Below are 18,917 nucleotides of genomic sequence, written 5' to 3'. Positions count from 1 at the left end.
TTTGCCTTGATCATACATTTGTATGCCTTTCTGAAAGAGAAATGTATTCATTTTTATTTATATTGGTGAATTGTTCTTTGGCTGACTTTTGTCTGTGGTCTCTCTGCATGCAGTTCTCTCAGTGGCCAGAAGAGGGCACGAGATATCCTGTTATAGATGATTGCTAAGAGCCCTATAGGTCCTCTGAGTGAGCAGCAGATTTTGCATTGGGTTCTGTTGTTTATGGTTTGCCTCTCCCCAACTGGTTATCTCTGATGTTAACTGTCATGAGTGTCTCTGACTGGATCCAGCCTCATTGGAGGAATATAGAGCTCTGTGAGCTGGGCAACAGCTGGTCTCCTGGGAGTCAGGTAGTACTGTCTCTGTTTTGGGTGGGCCTCCTGGGTCTCTGGTTTGAGCAGGCCTCCAGGGTCCCTGGAAGTACAAACCCACAGGCCTCATAGAATTTTGAAAGAGTCTGTACTGTTATTTTCTAGCTTCCCTTCCCATTTCCTACATCTTCAATAGAGCACAGAATTGACAACTATGAATTATATTTCCTAGGTGCCTCTCCAACCAAGAGTTTGCATGTGACTAAGTTTTGTTCAGAAACATATGAACAGAGTCCATAGGCAAAATGTCTGCCATTTTCTTCATGATGTTTACCCTCCGTAGTACTGAGGATCAAATTCCCATATTCTTAAAGATAGTTGATTTATTCAATATCAAGAATGTATGTGGGGTTGGGGATTTAGTTCAGCGGTAGGGCGCTTGCCTAGCGAGCGCAAGGCCCTGGGTTCGGTCCCCAGCTCCGATAAAAAAAATGCTGACCCCTAACACTGTGTATAAAAATACAAAATGTAAATAAACAATACAAACAAATTTTCCTTTAAAAAAAAAAGAATGTATGTGTAAAGTATCAATATCCGGTGTTCATAATTGTCTTATTTTGACTCCCAAAAAGCTGTACTTCCAGACCTGAGGGTCCCTGAGGGCTCCGAGTTGCCATTGCCAATGTTTGGACAGAAAGACAGAAGGACAGGGCAAGGGATTGGGAGGGAGTGGAGGATGAAGGGAATCACCATGATCCAGACTTAGAAGGGTCAGAGTAAGAGCTACAGGAGAGAAAGCAGCCTACAATGTAGGTGGAAGGGAATAGGACCCTATTGGGGGAGTGGGGTGTTTCCCAGAAGGTAACAGGCAGCAAAGATAAAACATAGATTTAAAAGGTGTTAATCCTGGGATGCTGGGTGGAAGGGAGGTGTATGGTAGCTGTCAGGAGGATTAGAAATGTCCAAACATTGACCGTGTGTGTGCCTGTGTGTGTGTGTGTTTCATTCTCAAAATCAGAGAACTCTTGGGCAGATGCCATGACTGCACTAAGGAGCCAAAGCTGTTTAATTAATTCACTGCTACAGTCTGGTACATTGAGGTACCAGGTGAGGGTCGTATTAAACTGGACACGGGGTACACAGCCCAGTCAGCCAATGCACAGTTTATTGAGTTTCATTTCTGTTAAAGACAAAACAGGATAAAAGTTCCCACTGTTTCTAGTTCTCTCCAGAAGCTGTTTCCCTAGCCATAGCATATCTTGGATCTTAGTGACCCAAACCTCCTTGCAGACTGAGAAACATGTCAGCCGTCCAACTCTTAGACGTGTTAGAGGTGCTGCTGTCTAATTAAGCTATAAAGTTACTTTCTCGTGAGAAAATGACCATGAAGTCCACGTCCTCAGGTTTGCAGCTTCCTTGGCAGACAGAGCACCAGGATCCTCTGCTTGAGGACGTTCACCTCCTCTGTATCTCAGTGTGGTGAGAGTGACCGAACCATCCGAGGGTGCCCTGCCTCTGGAAAACTAGGAACAGTCGCCTCACGGCATTTCTCTACAGTACAGTAAAATAGTGTCACCCCTAATCCCTAGAGAATGGCTCAGCAGACAGAGGGACCTGTGGCCCTCAATAGCCGGAGAAATGCTGCCCTCTGTGGATTGGCTGCCTAATTTTGGGCTATCACAGGCAAGGGAAAAGTCTCAATATTTGCATCAGATCCAGCCTTTTCCAATAGTTTGGCCCTAAGTAATTTTAGAACACAATACTTTTAGTATTAGTAATTTATTCCACATTTCATCTACCTAATCCAGACTGTACCTAAATCGGGGAAAATGAAAGGAAGTAAATTCTTAGTCATCTCAGATGTCAGAGTCAGGGACTTAGAGAATTATACAACCTTTGTTGTGTGACTAAACCTTCAAGAAGTTCCTCTTAAGCCTTGAGTGTGACCAAGCAAGACTAAGCCAGAAAGCAACATTCTGGTTCACTTTTATACCAGACTCAAGGACAATCATACACAACACACAGTCAGTCAGACATTTTATGTCCTCTCCTGCTCACATGGGAAGCCATGGAGCCAGAAACTGAGATGATAAACTTCAGTGCAAACACAAGAAGCCAATTACAATATCAACCACAATAAAGAACCCTGGTGTGGTGGCACACACCTTTGCTGGGGAGACAGAGACTCCATGTCCTCCCTAGCCAGCCAGCCCAGCTGACCTGTCCTATTCCGAGGCAATGAAAACTCCCGTTTTATAAAAATGGTGGACGGCACCTGAAGTGTAACACCCAAGGTTGTCCTCCGGCCCCCACACATGCAAGCTGGATTCTGGATGGTGTTTCCTTCTCCTCTGGAAGACACAGGAAACTCTACCATTCAGCTCCTCCAAGGCTTCAGGCATCTGCATGGAAGGCACAGCAAGAGGAGAGACAGTGTCAGTGCATCCACTGCTCCACCACAGTCTGCTTTCTCATTAGTAAACAAAAGGCCTCTCAGGAATTCTGAGGCCTGCAAAGAAGGAGGTAGAAACAGCTTTTGAATGACTCAAAAGTGTTTTTAAAAAATCTATTGAGTGGGTTCTCATTTGAAGTTCATAGAACACTCACTTCCTAGTTTGAAAATTGGTATTTGAGGAGCAAATTAAACATCGAAGCTTTTTAAAAATGTATCTTAAGGAAACCAAAAAGGTCCAAATGATGACTGTTCTACTGTATAGAAGACTGTTAATTAAGAATATGGAAAGCAAGACAGAATCAGAAAAGCCCACATTCGGTAATTCCTATTAAATTCAGCAATTTAGTTACTATGTTGAATTCTAATTAAAATGTTTAGTTGTTGGGACATAAGAAAGTCACGTAGGACCAAAAGTAACACTGCAGAGATTGCTTTCTTGTGGTTGGTGGTGAGAGAGGGGCTAAGGGATCAGTGACAGCTCAGACTGGACCAACAAGCTCATCAGGTAAAGGAGATTGCCACCAAGCCTGCTGACTTGAGTGTGATCCCTGGAATCAGGTCCAAAGGAGAGAACTCCTCCCAAAAGTTACACTTTACTACATAGTACACAGTGGCAATCATGTACACAATTGCACACACACACACACACACACACACACACACAGAGAGAGAGAGAGAGAGAGAGAGAGAGAGAGAGAGAGAGAGAGAGGGGTGAATAAACATAATATATTTTGTAAAGGTTCGAACGTCACAATGCCTAAGAACGAATCTTAGCATCCAATCAGTGTTGCAGAACAGAAGAGAGAAGCAGGCCATTCAGCAGGAGCAGTAGGCCAAGTCTTCAGCAAGCGAGCATGTTTCTAAGAAGGTGGGTCCTGAGGCAAAAACGATTGGGAACCAGGCTGTGTCCCAACAAATGGACCATCAAAGGATTTTTTGAGAACTCGATGCAGACATTTGCATTTGGACCAGAATTATTGTTAATGTTGACATTCATTCTACACTCCACCCAACAGTTACCTAGCAACAGCCAGGTAGGCCTGGCTTGCTATAAAAGAGACTCTTTAGCCTCTCATGTTTCCTGACTCTCTAACCCCTTTGTTTTCCCTGACCCCTTTCCCCTTTTCTTCCCCTGCTCCATTGCTCTTCACATGCCTGATGCTCTAGAAAGCCAAAGAGGGCATCAGATCCTGTCAGTTGTGAGTTGACAGGTTCTTGCTAGAATTGAACTTTGATTCTCTGAAAAAAGTCCAATGCTCTCAACCACTGAGTCAAGCTCCCTGGGTAAGCCATCCTCAAATAGGAGTTGAAGTGTCATTTCCACATCTAGATACCAGGATAAAGAGTCCCACCTCTAAATCCCATCTGTGAGTTCAGAGCATTCCAGGGGGATCTGAAAAGATCTTCCCAGTACAGGTCCAACACCTCTGAGACTTTCTCATGCTCTTCCCACCCCAGCTTTAGTCTCCTTGATGTTGGCCTGGGCCCTTGAAAACGAAAGAAGTAAAAAGTTCTTGAGAAGCTGTGGCTTTTTGTTTAGCTTCTGGTTCTTGGTGGCTTTGAGGAAAAGCTGGATTATAGGAAAAAGATTTTGCACATGAATTTGGGATCCTAGAATTCACATCCAACAAACTGGCGAGACTGGGCTCAGAGCTGGAGAGGGGAGACTCAGGTGGAACTTGAGAACTGTGCAAAGCTGCATCCCATTACCCTTTGCCACTGCAAGAGCCAGAGAGACCCATTTCACAGTTGTGCTGAGTTGTGCTGTACTAGGCTTGGTAATGAGAAAGCACAGGGCCTCCCTTTGTAGCCTCAGACTCCAGCCTCTGCTGTCTCAGTTCCCCAAGCATCAGGAGGGCAGGTGTGGGCTGCCACAGCGCTAGCAGGAACAGGAAGATTTCTGTGTTCTGTTCTCTTCTTCATGGGCTGAGGCTGAGCCTGGAGTCTCCATGTCAGTAGCATCCTTCAAGGCTGTTCCTCTGCAGCTCTGAAACCTTTTTTTTTTTTCAATGTAAACCAAGTTTATTTTTCCTTTGAAATAGTGTTCATATAGCACTACAGCTAGGTAAACAATGTGACATAGTATAAGTCTTCTCAAAAGACAGAGTTTTGTTTTCTTTGCTGTTTTTTAGTGAGCTTTTTAAAAGATGCAGCCTATTGTAACAGGATAAATATTTTTAACCATTTCACTTTGAGTTAATGATGGCTCACAAATGAGCAACACTCCTCATTGAGGAAAACAAAGAGCTGTTGTCCACAAGGGACAGCTCACTCACCCAAACAAAAAGAGTTGTGTAAAAATCACTAACTGTTCCCATATTAAACCTTGACCCCTGGGGAGATGCCTGGGGAGGTTCACTGTCAGAATATTCAAGTCCTGGGGCTCCCTCTAGAGGAACAACTTGAAAACCTTCAAAACTTCATTTGGAAATAACAAGAAAAATCTGATTTTACCTAAGCTATAAAATTTTAAAGCTCAGAGGTAGCATTTGAACATTTTTAGTTGGAAACCTCTCCAGAAGGTGTCTTGCTCTAAAGCATCCATGAAATGGGCACAGCCACTGTCTTTGCTGCTCTTACAGTCCTTTCTGCACAGCAACACAGGGACAATCATCTCCAGTTTCTGAACTGCAGTCAGCTGTGAGCATTGCTCCAGTGTGGGACAGCTAGCTTTCCTCCACTCCTTAGGGATAGCATTATTCACATTTGAATGCCTGCAGCATCTCTCACCTTTGGCCCTTCTTCCTCCCTCCTTCCTGTCCTTCTATTTGTCTGTGCTAGACAAGCTTCTGCCATTAGACTGTCACCCCACATCTGAGTTTTTCACAGGATTAAACCACCAAATCATATAAAGTGACATCCCCTGAGATGACAGCTTGTTTCCTTGTCACTTCCTTGTGACTGTTCTCTTGAGAAAGGCTCTCAATGCACAGCCCAGGCTTAACACAACCAAGAGACCCTCCTGCCTCTGCTCCCAGTCCACATCGCTTTCTTCTTAAATGAGATTCAAAGCTCAAATTTCAACATATCTCCCTAGTACTGGGAACTTTCTCTCTTGAAGATGGTCTGATAATTTAGTGGGCCAGCATTGATTTGAATCAGTTTGGCTTTGGGTTGGTAAAAATTTTCACTGACTTCATGGACTTCATTTCTTCTCTTTGAGAGTCTCTGAGAACCTGGTTCTTATTTTGTTCTTCAGGGCCCAAGAGTCCAGAGATTAGAAATATTGCAAAGGTGAAGATTCTAGTAAGAAACCTTGCCCCCGGGCTGGACAGATGGCTCAGCAGTTAAGAGCACTGAATGCTCTTCTAGAGGTCCTGAGTTCAATTCCCAGCAACCACATGGTGGCTCACAACCATCTGTAATGGGATCTGATACCCTCTTCTGGTGTGTCTGAATTTACAGTGTACTCATATACACTGTAAAAATATATAAAGATTTATGTATTTATAAAATAAATAAATATATCTTTAAAAAAAGAAACCTTGTCCCATAAACTCAGGCTTAAAGGAAAGGCTAAGGAATTAGGAGTAAAGACAACGTATTTTTACACTCTGTTCATGGGGAGAATAAAAATCAGTAAGATAGACGGAAAGAAGACACTAAAGAAAACAGAGACCTGCCCAGGAGACCTTACAGGTACCTGTTGGTTAGGGTTCTCTGTGAGCTTCTAGCACCAACATCATCTCACCTGGATGTTCTACTAACATCATGCCTGGTTGAGTTACAGTTGTTTAAGATCAGACATAGTACCAGTGTCGTAGTCAATGTTCTATTGCTATGAAGAGACACCATGACCATGACAACTCTTACGAAGGAAAACTTTAAATTGGGACTGGCTTAACATTTTCAGGGCTCCAGTCTTTTATTGTCATGGGGAGCGGGGGGTGGGGCACGCAGGAAGCCATGGTACTGGAGAGACAGCTGAGAATTCTACAGTCCAGTCAGCAGGCAGCAGGAAAGGAGCAAAGACATTGGGCCTAGCTTGACCATTGTCATTTTCTCTTTTTGATCATCAAGAAACAAATAGATTTAGATCTGTGGAGTTTTCCTGTTTCAGGCAAATGTGGTGGTTAGGCCCTATCATTCTAACACCCTGGAGACAGAGGATCAGTCATGGTGAAGACCAACTTCAGCCCATAGTGAGACCCTGTCTCAAAGAAACACACACACACACACACACACACACACACACACACACACACACACACACACAAGAAAAACAAAAAAAACAAGAGCCTGAGGAAATGGATCACACCTTGATTATATAACCTTCTGGATACCCTGAGGGATTACTGGGGTCAGGCTAGTTGCACAATAAATCTTAACAGTGAACAGCACTGATCAATCAATAGGCCTTGACTGAATATAAAGAGAAAAGGGGTGGACCATAAGCATTCATTGCTCTCTGAGTTCTCAGGGTGGATACCATATAGACAGCTGCTCAACCTGTCATGGTGGACTGTGGCCTCCAATTGTTGTCCAACATACACCCCTTCATTAAGTTGATTCTCCGGCATGTGTTTTAGTAATGGAGAAGAAACTCATGTGGTAAGACATGTACAAATCAGTGTGAAAAGGCAGGCATGTTAAAAGTAGGAAAAGGGGGGTTGAGGATTTAGCTCAGTGGTAGAGCACTTGCCTAGCAAGCACAAGGCCCTGGGTTCGGTCCTCAGCTCCGGAAAAAAAAAGTAGGGAAAGGATCCAGAGGAAGCTTCATAAACAAGAAAATTTCCAAATTGCAGTCCTTAAGTATACTGTATGTACAACACCAACATTAACAAGTAAAACACATCCAAATTTCAAGGAGAGATATTCTAGTCGTGGTGGCACATGTGTGTAATCCCAGCACTTGGGAAGATGAGGCAGGAGGATCTCTGTGAGTTTGGGTCAGCAAGGACTACATAGTCAGTTCAAAGCCACCCTAGAGTTTGTCCAAAAAGAAGTTGTTTTTCAGTGAGATAACAAGTCCAGAATAGATAAACAGAAACATACAACAATAGGAGTGTTACTGATGACGCAGACTGATAGGAAGCACCCAAAATCCTGGGATGTGGTGTAAGTTGGAAAACATTTTTATACCAATAAAACTAGGTGTGCCCATCCCTTGTGATCCTGAAGTCACAGGCCTGTGTACACTGCATTAGAGGATCTGCCTTTTCAGACCCAAAACCTGCATTTTAAGATGCAGGAAGCAGAGCCACACTGGCTGCAGGGTGAGCCTGCAGGGTGAGTCCGCAGCCATAAGTGCTGTGGATCCCCCTCAGTCCTGCAATTCTTGAGGGAATCAGCTACTAATGGTCCAGATTTGGCTCCTTAACCCTTAGTTAAGTTGTTAGTGCGAGCAGGCTATGTAGTCTCTGGGGCCTGGAAAACATTTGACTGTCATTCTTGGAATTAATCTGCTGTGCATGGCTAAAAGCATCTGCACCCAGGAACTACTAGCCGGTATCTTGGTGACATTAAACATGTACCCTTTGCCTGGAGATTCCCCAGGGTGACCTTAGATTGGTCCCATTTCTAGCTGATAGAATTGGAGGTAGAGCTTAGATTGGCTATGAGCTCCCTGCTTCTGATCTTTTGGATTATCAGGGTTTAATGAGTTTCCTACAAAAAAAGACAACATAAGAAAACTACAGTTTATTGAGGTTGGAAGCCCACTCTGGCTGGCATCATTGCCATGGCACCATTCTGTGAATGGCATATAAAACTGGGCTCTAGCATTCATGTGGTAATTTGTGCCAAAACAAGTTTGCTGAGTGATCAAGACAAGCGAGATGAAGAAATAGAAAATATTTGGTAACTTAACATACGATTTTATAGTTTTATGCTTGGAAAGTTGATATAATCATACAAATATTATTTTAAAATGTTTTATGTGTTCAAACACGTATGGATTAATGAAACAATTAGTGAAACATAAATCTAAATAAAATAAGAAAACTTTCATTATAAGAACTGTGTCTGTTTTGTCTTCAGTGGGTTAGAGACTCTGGGGGTGACCTATATTCTGTAGCCCCGTTTAGCTGGGTGTGGTGACAGTGGGTGCTGAGGACCACAATGTATGGGCTTTCACTGTTGGTTCCAAGCTCTGTGTCAGGATCCTCTCTGTCCACATAAGGTTTCCAGTCTGGAACATTTGGTCAAGCTCAGACATGAGCAAGGGTTCAGCCTTGTGAATAGTCCTCTGGGTCTGTTGCAGGGCCTCCAAGAATGTGATGGGGGAACGGCTAGTGACGTTTACCTAGTAAACATCTCAATATGGGGAGCATCTGACCCTTAGCAGGGCAAAAGGTAGGAGGTTAGCCTAATTTTCATTGGTCTCATGGACACATTTATTTTACCGTTCCTGAGTTTTGCAGCCTCTATGCACAACGTAATTTTAGATGAACATTTAGGGCCTTTGCCAGATTTAGGGGAAACTTTGGTCATGAAGGTGAGGGCTTTTTCAAATCTCAGAGGTAGAGGCAACCCATATACAGAATTTTTTGTCTTCTGATAACAGCAGAGTATGGGTCTCTTGTTCAACAAGAACTGCGATCCATTTGCCTCCTGTTTCTTTTTGTCACTTCATTTCTTCCTGTGTTCTTCTGTGAAGGTGAGGGGTCCCCTCTCTCTAAAGAGGGCCCATGGACACTGGCATTGGAAAATGCATGTCAACTGTTCATAGTGTGCATGTCTTTGCCCTTCTCCCAGTAAAATGAATGGGATGAAGCCAGAAGGTCAGCCCTTTGTGCTGAAGTCCATTGGCTGAGGGACTGGGCCTATACCATCCTGGGTCGGTGACCCCTGCAACCTAGTCTACCTTATTCCATGTTGAAGAAAACTGCTCCATATAAACCTCTCCATGTGTGACATTGGACTGCATCAATCACTTTTAGGAAGGGCAGAGTGCAGCTACAGTGGAGCCCAGAGTGGAGCCAGAGCCTCCAGCCAGCCCCAGAGCAGAGCAGGATGTAGCAGCCAAAATTGCAGAGGTAGCAGCAATCAGGGCTGGGTTCCTGCTTAAGACGGGAGTTGAAGCTGCTCACATCCACCTTCTACCACAGCTGTGGGTGTTTCTGTTTTGTCAGACCCTGCCTGCAGGATCTGAGCTTTGACCTCCTGTTGATCAGAACTGGAGGAGCCAGAGCCAGGGCAGTTCCTGGAGTACATTTCACCTTATGAGGGTTGGTAGGGTCCTATCCACATCCACGGCTATGTCCCTCCTCTGTTCGGGGGAGTCTGATGACCTGAACTTGGCTGCTGTCTTGGAATGGCTCCTTTGGGTTATCATCTGGTAGTGGGCTGGCTGGGCTGACGGCTATCATTTTATTAAGTCAGATATAGGTCTGGCCCAGAAGACCTGCCTCATAGTGGGTTATTTCAATGTTATGCATCCACTTACTGCAGTTCCCCTCAGGAGGTCCATTACAATGATGGAGATGTAAGTTAAAAACAGTTCCTGTCACAAAGTCAATGTATTTATTAGTGTGGTTGTAGCCCCAACTGCTCACAAAAAAGCAGGCCTAACACGATCAAGACTTTTGGGTAGATAGGCCACTAGCCTCCTCCAGGGTCACAGTGCCGGAGACATCCATCATAGCCATCCTACTCCATAAAACTCCTTCTGGGCCTGTGTCCATCACCCACAATACTACTCAGGAGTCCTTACTGCCTGCATCACCATAGCAACAGTAGCACCGACCTGCAGCCACAGTTGATGCCAGAAGAGGGGTACAGCATGAATGGGCCAGCATGATCAGTGAGCCTATGGGAAGTTGTGTATCATCCCAGGGGCACCAGTAGCTGTTGTCCCAGGAGGGCTCACTTCCCTTCTTTTTTAGATCTTTGACTCGAATCAGTAGAAGTGACAGAAATATACAGAGAGATAAATACATAGAGAAGATTATCAGGGTCCCAACCATACATTCATGCACCTGAAGAGACCATAAGGACCTCAGTCATACATCCTCACCTCCTGCATCACATTGGTCCCCTAAACAGAAGGTGCCTTCACCAGACTTAACTCTAGAGGTGACAAACCAGGCAACTTTCAATTTTGTTCCTTTTGTGGAGTGGAGGTGTCAGATTCTTCAGAAGTGTTGGGCAGCAAACCATCAAAGGGAATTCATGAGTTTCTGGAACGTCTCAGGTTGTACAACAATCAGAGGTCTTGACCTTTACATCCTTTCCAGCTCCAGGGGACTCCCAGACCACCAGTGCTTTAAGGTCTGGAGGCAAAATGGAGGTGTGTTAGTGGGAGTGGATTTTGAGGCGTCAAAGGCCCCCACCATTCCCAGGTAGCATTTGTTTCTTCTACTTCTTCATCAACACTGGAACTCTCAGCTGTTCATCCCACATTTTCTTGCTCTAAAACTCTGAAATTGAAAGTCCCCATTTAAATATGTTGTTCTATATGTCACCTGGGTCACCTGTTTAGTCCTTCTCCGTTTTAGCATTCTGGTAATAGAAATAACAACAAAAACCAAGCTTTCTGAATTTTGTAGATTCTTTGCCAGGGCATGGTAAGACCTAGCTACCTTCATAGTACTGATTTTCAAGACTAAAGTGATTTCTAAATCTTGCTTTTCTCAAGACTGGATTGGTCACCTTGTCAATAACAGATGGGGCCCGCTGATTCTTTTTACTAAGTCAGGTAATTGTGAAGGGCAGGAAAAGGACGCGCCAAACACCCAAGTGCAATTAGCTGTGAACTTAGCTTTGCTGCACCTGGAGGCCATTCTGGGAAGAGAAAGCATCCATTCCAGGCCGTCCAATGAGAGGAGGTGATTGGCTTCATCCAGAGAATAGGTTGAGTAGAGTTAAAATTTGCATTTCTGATAATTCCCAGGTAATGAAGCTACTGGTGCTTGTCCAGGTCACAGTTTCAGAAGTGTTGGTCTAGCATGCCTGACTGGTAAGTGAGGAGGTTGTTCAGGTTTTGATATTTATGGAAATTCTACTCTCCCAAACTTCTAGGAATACATGGCAAGTAGCTTGAGTCTAAATGAAGAACTCGTCTTCATAGTTTGCATGGTGGTTAGTGTTTGTTGATCGTCAACTTGACAGCACCTGGAATCTCCCTGGAGACACAGGTCTAGGCACCCAAGTGGAAGCTCATTTGATTATTAGCTCTATTATATAAGGCATTACTAGATGGAGGTTAGCCTCTGGACATGCCTGTGCAGAGAACTCTTCTGATTAGACTAATTGAAGTGTGAAGACCCACCCTCTGTGGTTGACTGGGACAGTGGACTGGATAAGAGGGATGAAGTGATCTGAAGACCAGCATCTTCCTCTGCTCTCTGCCTGCAGTCAGTACAACAGCTCTCAGGCTCCTGCTGTCCTGACTTTCCTCTGTGGTGCATCTTGCAACTATAAAACAAAATAAACTTCTCTCCCTTAACTGTTGCTTTTGTACAAATATTTAATCCCAGCAACAGAGAAGTGACAAAGCCAATCAACTGTCACTTAAGCTCCTGAACATCCACAGGAATCTCAGCCAGGAGTCATAAGCTATTGTCCAGGAAAACTGGAAATTTAGGGGAAGAGACACTCTTTCACCATGCTTCTCCATTCATAAGCATTTTATGGGAACACAGACACTCAGAGACAAAAAGTGGTCAAATGCAATGGAACTTAAAGTACACAGCCCCCAATGACATGGTGGATCCCATGAGTCACGTGGTAGATGCCATGAGTCACATGGTAGATCCCATGAGTCACATGGTGGTTCCCATAAGTCAGATGGTAGATCCCATTAGCTCTGCTTCCTAAGCCACTGTGTACTTACCTCCTTTTCCCCTGCTACCTGAATCCAGCTCCATCTTGCCTGAATCTTTCTGCCATGTGTCACAGTATTACCACTTTGATTTCCCATGATTCTGTGCCTTTCCCTTTGTATTCTGATGGCCATGGTGCTTGTTCAAAAACCACCAGCTGTGATGGATTTACTCCTGGTGCTATCCTATAGCCACATAGTTGAATTCAATCATTAACCTTAGTGGTTTCAATTCTGCTGAGTCTAACACTAGTTTTTGTTCACATTTAGAGGACAGAGCCTTTGACTCCTTTTTATCTTTGAGGGGAGTCTTTCAACTAAGCTTCTCTGCCCCTGCACATAGAGTCTCTATGCCCCCTTGCAAGTACATAAATCATTAAATACCCCTCCGTCCGATTCGGTTGGTTTCAAGGCATGAAAAACCAGGGCCAGGCTCTTTACAGATTCATTACTTCCTTACCTTGTCCAGTACAAAGACTGCAGCACTGTATCAGGTGTGACACATGCTCTCATGCTCCCTGTTGCCCCTGCCCTCCCTGGTCAGAGTCCACATCCTAGGGTGAGCCCCCAACTCCATCTATCAAACTGCCCTCATTTCAAAGCCCCCAGTTATAAAAAGGCAGGGTCTGCCAGTACTCTAGCTCCTACTGCTGACCCACCCATTACTCCCCAGTGTGAAAACTGCCACTCTTGCAGGCCTTCTCTGTGAGGTTTGGGTCATGAATCCACACTTGGGACAAGACGAAGCTCCTAAGCCTGCTGCCCTCCTTCATGCCTGTCTGCCTCTGCTCATTCTGATGCCTCAGACCCAAAGCTCACCCTGGTTGCCTTTTCCTCCTATTTTCTCAGTTTAGTTCTAGACACTTTTTCAAATGAACTTTCATGTAAAAAGAATACTTATTCTCTCAAATCTTGGAAAACATAAAGAATTATGGACAAGAGCAACTGTGATTCATACTTTTGATTTATTTTTGCAAGGCATTATCTTTGTAGACATATTTATTATTCCCATCTGTAAGTAGTTTGTATATAAATGTGTGTTTGAATTTGTTTGTTTAGTCCTTATCCTGGTAGTATCTTTCATTTCTTTCTTTTCTTCTACTTATCGTAAGGCTACAATTTTTTAAACTGTAATTTTGACAATATCTCTAGTTCTTCTTTTCGGATGGAATTTCAGGTTGGAAATGCTGGCACCCTAGGAATTTTTAGGCTCTTAGTGTATCTGTAGCATGGCTGTTATCAAGGAAGGATGTAGAAATTGACAAACTTCCCAGAGGATCGTGAATATTTACATCTCAATAACCTCCCTGTAGGTCACAGAGTTTTGCTTGGCCGTCCATCATTTAATTCAGCGTCTGTATGTCTGTGATTAGGCTGCATGGTTTTCTACATTTCTCAAGGATATGTGTTCCTTCTTCTGTGCACTGTCTTTGAACGTGCTGTCAGTTTTCAGTTGTCCTGTGTAGCCATTCTCAGTGCTTTAAGGAAACACCTGCTCCCTGAGAAGTTCTTCAGACAGGTTTGCTCTGCTGGGGACATGTTAGCACTGCAGGAGCACATTGCTACTGAGAATCTCCATTTACATTAAACCGTTCAGTCTTGTCTCCCTCTAGTGGACAAGGAGCAAAGTGCACCCAGCCAACTGCTGTGCATGAGGTCTGGGCCAGGGATTTAATACTTTACTGATCAACCAGCGAGGATCCCTGCCCAGTGGACTGTAACTGGACATGGCTGTCATCAGAGCAGTTTATCAGCATTTCATGTAAAACAAACAGGAACACTAAGCTCTTGGATAAGCCTAGGGAATTTTGTTTAGGTAATATTAAGACCTACTTTGGAAAATCCACACTTGCATAGCTAGAGATTGAAATATTGATGCCAATTCTTTGCTCATAGAAACAATATCAGATGCTTTTCTTTTACATCGAAAACATCATTCTTTGAAAACCTTATAAAATTACATTTATGGATTCATCTGGCGCTTTATTAAATTCTCTAGCAAATACCATAGCACACCTTCTGACAGTAGGACACAAAAAATTACACCTACTTGGAAGTCTTCTTCAGCTCTGTCCACAAGTTTAAAGGTTTCATAGTAAGCACGGTAATGTTGGGGAGAAAAATCATCCCACAGATAAAGATAAAGGCTTTCAGAAGGAAGGATTTCCATTGTTTTGTTTGTTTTATCCTGAAATTTTCACCCTGTGGCTGATGGATATGGACAAGGAGCCTGTAAAGAGAAGCCTGAGGAACATAGGGAGACGCAGCTTACTGATTCCCTCAAGGCCTGCATTCTCAGATCAAAGATCCCAGGCTTCCCCACACACGTCTTTTGATTTTATATTTTTACTTTTGTATTAGTTACTTTATTTACATTTCTAATGTAATCTCTTATCCTGGTTTCCCCTCCACAAACCTACATCCCACCCTTTAGCCCCATGCCCCTGCTCCCCCACCCACCCACCCTCTTCTGCCTCACGCTCTAGCATTCTCCTAGCTTGGCCCCTCAAACCCACACAAAATCTTTAGCTAGTGTCCTCATATGCATACTTTATTCAGTCCTGTTTAGCTTCTATCCACTATTATATGTTTGCTTAAAAGTAACTAGCAGACACATGGACACACCAGTGAATTGGGATTTTGAGTAGAAGTAAAAAGATAGGAAGCATGATTATTAAAATTTAGGAGGTGATCAGATGAAAGACCTGGCCATCTCATGTGAATTAGTCTTTTGCTTAAGGTAGATTCTATATAAGGTGGGAGTAGGAGGTACCCTAAAGATAGACCCCTACTTTCCTGTGTCAGCCTCCATCTATGCCCTCATGTCACTTGGGTTCCTGTAGTTTCCTCAGAGCTCTGTGAGGTGCCTCAAATCATGACTCTGCTGCCTTTCAGGTCACATTGCTACCGAGATAAGAACAACCGCAGACCACCATTCTGAGACTAGATACTTTTCCTTATGGCATTAGCCCTCCATGCCTACTAGATTCTAAATCCACAATGAAACAAATTGACCCTAATGGGACACAAACTTCAGAAATCATTATCAGTAGGAGTAACTGTGGTTAAGAGCACTGAAGGCCACCCAGGAACATCTCTCAGGAAAGACGCACATTCCTAGAAGGAATCTCCTTAGCCTCTGCCTCCAATCTCTACAGCAGTCAGTGTCTTGGTTATTTCAGTCCAGAGCATGAGGAACTTGACTTCCATTAGACTCATCTCTCACCTGTCACTGCTGTGTGGTCACCGTCTCTCTCATTTCTGCTTCACGATGCCAGCAGTAATAGTGGTGACCGTGACCACTTAGACCCTTCACTTCCCTGGCACAGTCCTGTGGCTTTTAACGTTTTCATGTTCTTCTTACAAAAGACTCAGTCATTGTCTTCATTTGACAAACCTAGGAATGGGTTAAACAGCCAAACAGCACTGTCCTTCAAGTCAGCTTAAATATCACCCTTTCTAGGAGTCTCTTTGAGATGGTGTCTAAAGGTCTCAGCATCCAGGTTAGAATCCTCTCTTCAGAGTCGTGGCTTTCAGGGAAGATGGAGACATCTACATCCAGTTTTCCTAGTTTTATGGGAAAGTCACTGCTCCTGCTTTCCATGATTCTCAAGCCGGAATGCGATGGAGTGAAGATGGCTTCAAGAACAGGTTCTGGGATATTATAAACACTTGATAATTAACTCGTGTATCATTTGCTCAGCAGGAGGTGCCCCTTTAATCTGCCAAGCTCTCCATTAGCCTTAATCATTCTTCTCCCTTACAGTCTGTGCGGATGCATAGGATGTTTTTCTCATTGTGTATCTCAGTCAGCTACAGTGTGCTGGATGAGGTAGGTAGGATGAGGTCTGATGTCTACTGAATGGATAGGACTCAGACCACAACCTTAAATTGATTTAGAACCAAACATTTCACAGATGTGGTATATATTTCTCGGTTTTGTCCTCAGAGAGAGGTGTGGTGAAATGTAATTCCAACCAAAATTCCAACCATGTAAGAATGATTGATAAAGGAATGGTTCTTGTATAACTAAAAGAAACAGTATACTTATAAATTAAAAATATATTTATTTATTTTATATGTTTAGGGTTAGAGGCATCACTGTACACATGTGGAAATCAGAAGTTAACTCATGGGAGTTTGTTCTCTCCTTTCTACATGTGCATTTTCAAATCATTTGTACATGTCCGTGTGTGTGTGTGTGTGTGTGTGTGTGTGTGTGTGTGTGCCCGTAAATTCATGCACACTCATATATATGCATGTAATTAATAATATTCTGAATATAAACAGAGCATTTGTTTGAGAGAGTGCCCTATGGTGGGTTCAACACTTATTGAGTAAAAGTTTTTGTTGTCAACTTGATGATGCTTTACAAGGATGATGGGGATTCAAACTCTGGTCCTCACATTTGAATGGCAAGCGATTCCCTAACTGCGCCTTCTCTCCAGTACCCTACAACTACATTTCATAAGCTTCCTATGTTTACTATATGATTAGTAGATAGAGATTCAGATTCTATCCATTTAGATTAAGTTGTATGTGTCTTAGTGATTTTTGAGAACATGAAGAGGTCCTTAGATGCCTGCAGTTGTGACTCATCTCTTTAATCCCAGCACTCGGGAGGCAGAGGCAAGTGGATCTCTGACTTTCAGGCAGCCTCGACTATGACCTTGTCTTCAAAAACAAAAGCAAAGCAAAGAAAGAAAAAAAGAAAGAGGAAAGAAAAAAGGGGTCCTCAGAAACAAGTCTGCGGACTGCTGCCTTAGGCTAGCATGAAGTCTCCTGAGGAGGTCAGACTCCTGATAATTTGCTATAATCACGAGGTGCTAATAATAAACGAGAGCCACTGTTATTAACCATGCTGATATTAATTAGTGAGGCCAACACTGCGTTCTGTGGTGTACCTATACACAAGCACACAGGCGTGCATATACACTCACACGCTCATAGGTGAACAAATACATATTTGCTCCAAATTGTTTGGAACTAGAAAACCTTTTATTTTTCCCCAGAATGTGGAATATGTGCATACCCAGGAGACCTGGTAGAACAGAACCCTCCTGGAAGTGTCCCAAGGAAGCTTTGGAGACATTGGACACTTGCATGGTGCAGCCCAGCTCCCCCTTACTCTGGTGTCAGGAAGGTGCAGGCCAGCTAAGCTGGGCATCTGCATCTTGTGCATGCAGACTAGTTGCACAGATGGTTCAGCTAGTTCTTGGCCATGCATTCTTCTTGGCCTAAATCCTTTTTGGAGAACTGGTCTTCCATGGAGTTTGCACACCCAGGCACCTCAATCAGCCACTCCTCAGTGTCATCCAGGGAGGGCTTGTAGCTACAAGGGCATCACTACTGGCCATTCACCTCGTCCCACATGAGGTTGGTCCTCTTCTTGGAATGGATGCTCTTAAAGCTCACCAACTTCTACCAGCAAGGGAGAGCCCTTGGCCAGGCAGTGGCTTCCTGCGGGGAAGGCCTGTGACAGGCTACTGCAAGCACAATACCACTGCCTCCTCCATGCCCTTGGTCAGCAGTTTCCACAGCTGGTTGTTGAGATGTTCTGGGTTTTCCCACTCCGGGGCAAACAGCTCGGGCTCCAGCAAGGCCCTGGCCTGGCACAGCACCATTGAGGGGTTGCTGTCAGAAGCCAGCAGGTTGCCCAGGTGGAACTCCAGTTCTAGCTTCCTGTGCACCATGATGTGCTACAGCTTCTCTGCTTCCTCCTGCTCTTCCTTGGCCAGCAGCACCTCTGCATTCTGCCCCTCCTTGGCTCTCGCTTGGGTCTCAGTTCCCTCACTTTTGGGGATTTTAACTTTTAAGAATAGACAGAACGTTTACAACTTGATGTTTGCCCTATACCTGAGCACTTTGTTGCCTGGAAACAGGAGTTTCCATTGCACAAAATGGGATTGTAAAACAGAGATTTCAGGAAAAAACATGGGTGAATATATTGAAACCATGCCCCCTCCCAAGGAACAGTCCATGAAACAATATGCTCCAACTTGCATACATTTAAAGGTGTAGGAAAAAAAATATTGGCCTCCTGGGAACAGTAAAAACTGTGGGAATTGGACTATATGTCACATGCATGGACCCTGGGTTTATACATTTCAGGGAGAAGAATCTCCCTCACCAAGTATATTTAGATTTTTGGCTGTTAACAAAGATGTTCTGTCCATATCAAGGCTTTAACCAACTCTCCCTCTCCTCAGCAACTGAGTTGTAATGAAGCAGTGAGAACTCTGAAGCTCTGGAAGGAGAGTGTGCGAATGGGTGTTCCCTCGCTCAAAAGTGAGTCTCTGGAAAAGTCACTGCAGAACCTGGTCAGTCTGGGTGGAGGTAGTTAGCAAGTAAGCTATGGCATTTCCCAGTAACATCACCGGTAGTGTCT

At 44.0% G+C, this 18,917-nt stretch overlaps 1 pseudogene; it reads right to left on the bottom strand.

The window, feature by feature from the left end:
- Window positions 1–8,788: 8,788 nt before the first annotated feature.
- On the bottom strand, window positions 8,789–18,705 carry LOC134482262 (ribosome biogenesis regulatory protein homolog; annotated as a pseudogene).
- Window positions 18,706–18,917: the final 212 nt, after the last annotated feature.

The sequence above is a fragment of the Rattus norvegicus genome, chromosome 15 (genome assembly GCF_036323735.1).
Source record: "Rattus norvegicus strain BN/NHsdMcwi chromosome 15, GRCr8, whole genome shotgun sequence".
NCBI lineage: Eukaryota > Metazoa > Chordata > Mammalia > Rodentia > Muridae > Rattus > Rattus norvegicus.
Note: the sequence above shows the minus strand (reverse complement) of the source record. Positions and strands in the feature narration are given on the sequence as shown.